This window comes from Chiloscyllium plagiosum, chromosome 9 (assembly GCF_004010195.1).
Source record: "Chiloscyllium plagiosum isolate BGI_BamShark_2017 chromosome 9, ASM401019v2, whole genome shotgun sequence".
Lineage (NCBI taxonomy): Eukaryota > Metazoa > Chordata > Chondrichthyes > Orectolobiformes > Hemiscylliidae > Chiloscyllium > Chiloscyllium plagiosum.
The window spans coordinates 105134017-105141028 of NC_057718.1; the positions used below are offsets into that span (position 1 = coordinate 105134017).

At 44.0% G+C, this 7012-nt stretch overlaps 1 protein-coding gene across 1 annotated transcript in view; it reads left to right on the plus strand.

The window, feature by feature from the left end:
• The first annotated feature begins 1039 nt into the window (after positions 1 to 1039).
• Positions 1040 to 7012, plus strand: part of vps54 (VPS54 subunit of GARP complex) — a 76401-nt gene continuing 70428 nt past the window's right edge. Inside the window, exon 1 of the mRNA XM_043696707.1 lies at positions 1040 to 1230. The gene's annotated coding sequence lies outside the window, so the exon portion shown is untranslated. The remainder of the gene's footprint in view (positions 1231 to 7012) is intronic.

Below are 7012 nucleotides of genomic sequence, written 5' to 3' on the forward strand. Positions count from 1 at the left end.
AACACAGACCCCTGTAGAACTCCACTACTCAATAGTTGCCATCCTGAAAAGACCCCATTCTTCCTATTGTCTGGCCTCTGACAGTACCTTGTCCTTAACACCACAGGATTTACCTTATTTCGTAGCCTCCTGTGTAGCACCTTTTTGAAGGCCTTTTGGAAATCCAAATAGATTGTGTCCACTAGCTCCTTTTTTTTGTCTAACTTGCTTGTTACCTTCTTAAAAAAAATTAAGATTTGTCAGGCATGACCTCCCTTTGACAAAGCTGTGATGGTTGAATCCTATTTCGCCATGCACTTTCAAGTACTCTGCAATCTCATCCCAAAGATTCGCTATCCTCTGAGAGAAATTCCTGCTTATCTCTGTTTTAAATGTGTGCCCCCTTGTCCTGAGATTATGCCCTACAAGAAAACACAGAGGAAGAGGTCTGCTATTCAGCCCATTGAGTCTATTCCACCATTCATTGAGATCATGACCAATCTGATAATCTTCAACTTTATTTTCCTGTCCTTTCCCCATAACTCTTACTTCCCTTCCTGCTGTGCCTATCTCAGCCTGAATATACTCAACAACCCAGCCTCAACTGCCATCTGCGATAAAGAATTCCACATATTCGTTAGCCTCAGAGAAGAAATTACTCGTTATCCCCGTCTTAAATGAGCGACCTCTTACTCTAAGAATTTGTTTGCCCAGGTGGGAGAGTCTGGGATTAGAGAGCAATCTTTCCACATCTCTAACCCTGCTAAACCCTAGGAATCTCATGTTTCAATGACCCTTTGTGCAGTGGAATATGAATCCTTTGGGACCCGGGGGTGAATAGAGATCTACTAAACCACAACTGAAACCCAAGTTAGCAGAATTTGATAAGGGGGGGCAGGTTGACATATCAGCCTTGTTTTTCAGTTGTGCCTGTGAACAGATTAGTTTGACAGCAGTGTCCAGTTGCCCCGCTGTGGGTTTGTAAATCCATTTCTTCCATTCACAAGAACAGCTGCAACATGCCTGCACCCCAATTGGCTGGTGTCACTGTCAATCAGATCGGGTGACGTAGCGGGCCCGGGCCCCGCCCCTGGCGCCTACGCGGCGCCTGCCGGGACGGGCCGGGGGGAGTGGGAGGACTGACTGGGAGGACCGATGGTGGCTCCGGGCGGCAGCAGGAGCAGGTGAGGGTTCGAGGCGCTCGCTGGCTCGGCTCGGGGCGGATGAGGGATGAGGGATGAGGGTGCCCAGGTGAGGGGCTACTCCCTGACCGGATGCCCACCTCCTGGTGGTTGTGGGGCCTGGTTCCGGACAGGACCGGCTCGGCTCGGCTCGGGACGGGACGTTAGGCCGCGGAGCCGGGGCTTCTGGTTTCTCCGGCTTCGTGTAGGGGGGAGAGGGTCAGCGGACACCGCTTCCAGATACCCCCCAATACCACCCGCCCCGCCTTTCCCCAGGGTTAGACACACACCGGGCTCGCAGAATCAACACAGAGTGACCGCTCAGCCCATCCTGGCTATACTAGCCCCCCTCCCCTCCTGATCAACAACAAAAACAGACAGGTCTGTGCAGAGAAACCAGGGTTAACCTTTCGGGCCGGGTGACCCTCCCCATCCTGATGTCTTCCTCCTATATCTTATTCTTCCTGTTGTTGTAATCTCTCCCCTGAGCTGGTGCAAGACCCATATACTGTGTTCCTCCTGATTTGGGATTTGTTTGGATTCTTTGGAAGATATTCTTAATAAAATATCCAAATGGTTCATGCAATGCCGCAGTACACAGGAGGCCATTTGGTCCATCATACCTGTCCAGGCTCTTTTGAAGAGGCAGCCACTCAGTTGTGATAATGGATCCCCAAAAGATGTCTCCTCTTCCGGGAGAGACTAGAACTGGGGAGCACAGTTTCAGAACAAGTAATATAAGCAGAATGTGTTGGAGAAACTCAGCAAGCCCAACAATATCCCTGGTGAGAAAGAAACAGGTAACATTTTGAGTCCAAAGATTTCTTCAGAGCCAAGAGATCTCCCGTTTAAAACCGATGAGGTTCTTTTTGTCTGTCAGCAGACTATTAGTCTGTGGAATTCTCTCCCCCAGAAAGCAGTGAAGGCTGGAATATCGAATGTATTCAAGGCTGAGTTAGATAGAGTTTTGATAAACATGGGAGTTGAGGATTATGAGCGTAGATAGGAAAGTGGAGCTGAGATCACTTGTTAATGAATGGTGATGCAGACCCAATTAGCCTAATTCAGCTGCTATATCTTATGGTCTAATGGATACTGGTTTCCTTAGCAATGCCTTAGTTTTAAAATTCTCTTCGTTGTTTTCAAATCTATCTTGACCCTCCCTTTCTTGGAAATCTCATTCAGCCCTCCAGATATGACGTCTTGAACATCCTGATTTTAATTCCTTCCTATTGGCAGTCAGACCCATTTGATCATGGCTGTTATTAGATTCCCTTTGGCCCAACAGGTCCACACCGACCCTCCGAAGGGTAACCCACCCAGATCCATTCCCCTACCCTATATTGTACCTAACACTATGGGCAGTTTAGCATGGCCAATTCATCTGATCAGCACATCTTTGGATTGTGGGAGGAAACCAGAGCACTTGGAGGAAACCCATGTAGTCTTGGGGAGAATGTACAAACTCCACACAGACATTTGCCTGAGGTGAGAATCGAACCTGGGTCGCTGGCACTGTGAGACAGCAGTGCTACCACTGAGCCACTGTGCTGCCCCTGGTTTTCAATGCCTTCCACATGCATCAGAGATTTACCTGCACTTGTCATTTACTGTATCCATTGCTCCTGATGCGGTCTCCTCTACACTGGGGAGACAGGACGCCTATCTGCAGAGTACTTCAGAGAACATCTCCAGGACACCCGCACCAACCAACCCCACTGCTCCATGGCCGAACACTTCAACTCGCCATTCCGCTCTGCCAAGGACATGCAGGTCCTGGGCCTCCTCCATCACCACACTCTAACCACCCAACGCCTGGAGGAAGAACACCTCATCTTCTGCCTTGGGACCTTCCAACCACACAGCATCAATGTAGACTTCACCAGTTTCCTAATTTTCCCCTCCCACACCTTAACCCAGTTCCAACCTTCCAACTTGGCACTGCTCTCATGACCTGCTAATCTTCCTTCCCACCTATATGCTCCACCCTCCTCTCTGACCTATCACCTTTACCTCCATCTCCGTCTACCTATCGCACTCCCAGCTACCTACCCCTCTCCCACTTATCTCTCCACCCCCTCTGCTCACAAGCTCCCTTCCTGATGAAGGGCTTTTGCCTGAAATGTCAATTTTACTGCTCCTCGGATGCTGTTGGGCTTTTCCAGCACCACGCTCTTGACTCCAAAATGTTTCTCAACTCCATTCTCCTGATTTCTCCTTGTAACCCTTGATCTTCCTAATCAGGAACCCACCTGTCTCTGTCTTAATGACATTCAATGACTTGGCGCCCACAGTCTTCTGCAGCAATGAGTTCCATGGGTTCACCACCCTCTTCACTCTAAATCTTTTATGCGTCATATTCCTGTTTAGAAAATAGTTTACACCTCTATTCTTCCTACCAAAATGCATAACCTCACAATTTCTCACATTGTATTCCATCTGCCACTGACCTAACCTGTCCAAGACCTGTAGCCTTCCTGCTTCTTCAATGCTATCTGTCCCTCTACCTATCTTTGTATCACCTGCAAGTTTAGGAATGTTAATGAGCTTCGAGATGATGGGGTGAACTGGATTTGGTGCACATTAGGACATGTATAACTGAGCATTGGGTGAGCATGAAGGCTGGAAGTTGAGAGGAGTGTGTTGGCATAGTCATGTCTAAGTTGCAAAAGTCACAGAGAAAGGTTTAAGTTACTGAGGAGCTGGATGTTGTTACAGAAATGAAATTGTCTGTTTCTCTGATGATGTGAATATGTGATTCAAGTATTAATTTAATCAAATGTTGTATTATAAACTTGTGATGGATATATGTTTGTGTCCAGAAAAAATTTAGTTAAAAATCATGTTAAATGAATCTTTCTTCTTTTGGATTTTTCTAAATGAATGGTACATAGCTGATATCGGTTGACTTTCCATCTAATTGGCTCAAGCATAATAGGCTGAATGGCTGCCCGCTGTTTCGTATCTTTCAAATATCACAAGGTGATGCTAGGCTAATCCTGTTTATTTTCAGGCAGCTTGTGAGGTGAATGTATTATTAATAATGTAAATTGTTGATGCCAATTCTGGTTTTTTAAATGATTTTAAATGAGAACAATTGATGAAGGTACTATAGTTCTGTAGATGGTGCCTGTAAGATTAACATCTACATTTTAATGCCTGCTTTGAGCAATTAACAGTAGGAGCAGGGACTACACATATTGCTTCTGAAGTGTACGCAGCTTATAACACAATGTAAGCAGTGGAAGCGGGGCGACTATTCAGCTCTTTGAGCCCACTTCTTATTTTGAATCCTGTGTGGAGGTCACCCTGACGTTTAGTTCCTGTAGCTGAGGTGAAATGTTGATTACATGCAGCTCCTTGATAGTGTCATTCTGCAATTTGCCAGAATCCATGTGGCAACATGGCAGCCAAGAGCTGAGGGGAGCCACCAATTTGGCAAGCATCTGGCAATCTGTTGGCTTTGGTTTGATTCTTAATAATTAATTAATTATTTGGAATTCTGCCAATGTTTTACATAATGTCTTGTCAAATTTCCAGTGAGACTTATGAAATATGTTGCAAGTCTGCTATTGTGGCCATAGATTTATTCTGTCCTCTGCAAAAAAAAGAGTCCCAGTATGTCTGGTCTCTCCTCTCGGCTAGAGCCTCTTATTCCTGATATCATCCTGTGCACACCTTCTCAATGACCCTTGCGTTCTTCATGAAGGAAAACACCAAAAACTGAACAGCATATGCATATTGAAATAATGAATGAGTTTCTATTAATACGGTATTCTAGCTAAGTCTAACAATGATTTGCATAGATTTAGCATAACTTATCACTTGCTTGTGCAGTCTGACTGTGTTTGAGACTTCATAAGTTTTTAAAACAGCTTTACCAATCTACCATTCCAGCCAAAGGTTAAATATGTGAACCATCTCCCACTTTTAAAGTCCTACCCTTGAGGTTGTTCATCCTCTCTTTAATCTTTCATATAAAACATAACATTCTTTATTCCAAAGAGCAATCATAATGGACTCAGTGTTAACCTTGTTTCTCTCTCCACAGCTGCTGACAGACCAATGGCGTTTCTTTCACACTTTCTGTTCTTATTTCAGATTTTCAGCACTGGCAGTATTTTGCTTTTATTACCACTCCCACAATTAATTTCATCATTTATCTGCCTGACTGGATGAGATGTCAGTATCTTCCTGAAATTGATTACAATCTGCTTCAGTTCGTCATGTTTCTTATTTGTGTGACATCTGCAAGTGCTGCAATGCTTCACCAAGTACGCAGGTTCCAAGGATTAATGTATGTTAACTAAGAAGGGGAATGGTCCCAACGCAGACTGCTGGTGTGCCTCACAGCTTACTTTGTAAACTGTGACAATGTTGCTATTTTGTCAGCATAGATAGTGTGAATATCAGGCTTGCTGATGGCTGACTTACTATCCCAGTGGTTTTGGTTTCAGTTTGGCTGATATGGTTCTGTTTTTAGTGTACTGGGCACGCCTAACTGTGTCTTATAACAGCTTAATTTTGCATGAATTTGGGCTTTTGCTCATTATTAATTTACCAGATTACTAAGATCCAGAAAGTGTGTTTCTGAAATTAAAAAAATAATTTCAATAAATTGTCAAACACAATTATTTAGAATTTAATGTTTTTTTGAAGGATTATGTTTGGCTACATTAGGTTTTGTTTTCAATGACTTGTTCGAGAATGTGTTGCTCCAAGTGTATTATTTTTCTGAAGCTACTAAATATAATGTTTTCGTTTGATATAATTCCCTCTTGCGGGGTGTGTTGAGAAGCTAGTGAAGGAAGCAGTAGGTTCCTGGGTACGTTATTTTGAAATCCTCTTGTTCATAAAAGGGCCAAGTCTCTCTCTGAGGCAAGTTCAATGATATAAAGTCGTTTCCAAGTGTCGCTTGTTTTCTCTCAGTTTATACATTGCAGTATGGACAGAGAAAGTCAATAGGCATTAAGGTACCTTTAGTTGTTTTTAGGTCTTACGAAAATGTCCTAGGCAAGTTGCAACTGAGAGGCCATATTTATCTCTCAATATTGAGCAGGATTGGAGCTCTGTTCTCTCGAAAAGAGAAGACTGAAAGGTGACCTGAACAAAATATTTCAGATTATGAACAGTTTTATTAAAAGCCTCCACTTGCAGTCAAGGTCAAAACCAGAGCTTAGAAATACAAGAGAGCTACTAATAAGTCCAGTAAGAAATTTGGGAGAAATTTCTTTACCCACATAGTGATGAGAATTTGCAGTTCACTTCCCACAAGAGAGTAGTTTAGGTATTTAGTACTGATACTGTACAAGATGTATTTAAGAAGCTGCTAGATAACCAGATGCCAGCAGTTGGAATGTAAGGATGAAGTAGAGTGTTGGGAGGTTCATGTGGCGTACAAACACCATTTGGGTCAAATGGCTTGTTGCTTTACTGTAAATGCAGTGTAATAAGGTGAATCTAAATTCTTTGAGGAGAAAGTGAGGTCTGCAGATGCTGGAGATCAAAGTTGAAACTTTATTGCTGGAACAGCACAGCAGGTCAGGCAGCATCCAGGGAACAGGAGATTCGACGTTTCGGGCACAGGCCCTTCTTCAGGAATGAGCAGAGAGTGTTCAGCAGGAGAAGATAAAAGGTAGGGAGGAGGGACTTGGAGGAGGGGCGTTGGAAAAGGAGATGACCTGGGGTGTGCAGTGAGAGAGGGACTCACTGAAATCTTTGTAGAGAGAGGCAGAGAGCTTCTTCAAGGAAGGCATCCTTGTAAGAGGATTCGCAGTAGGTTGAAATCTTCGAGGAGAAAGTGAGATCTGCAGATGCTGGAGATCAAAGTTGAAACTTTATTGCTGGAAAAG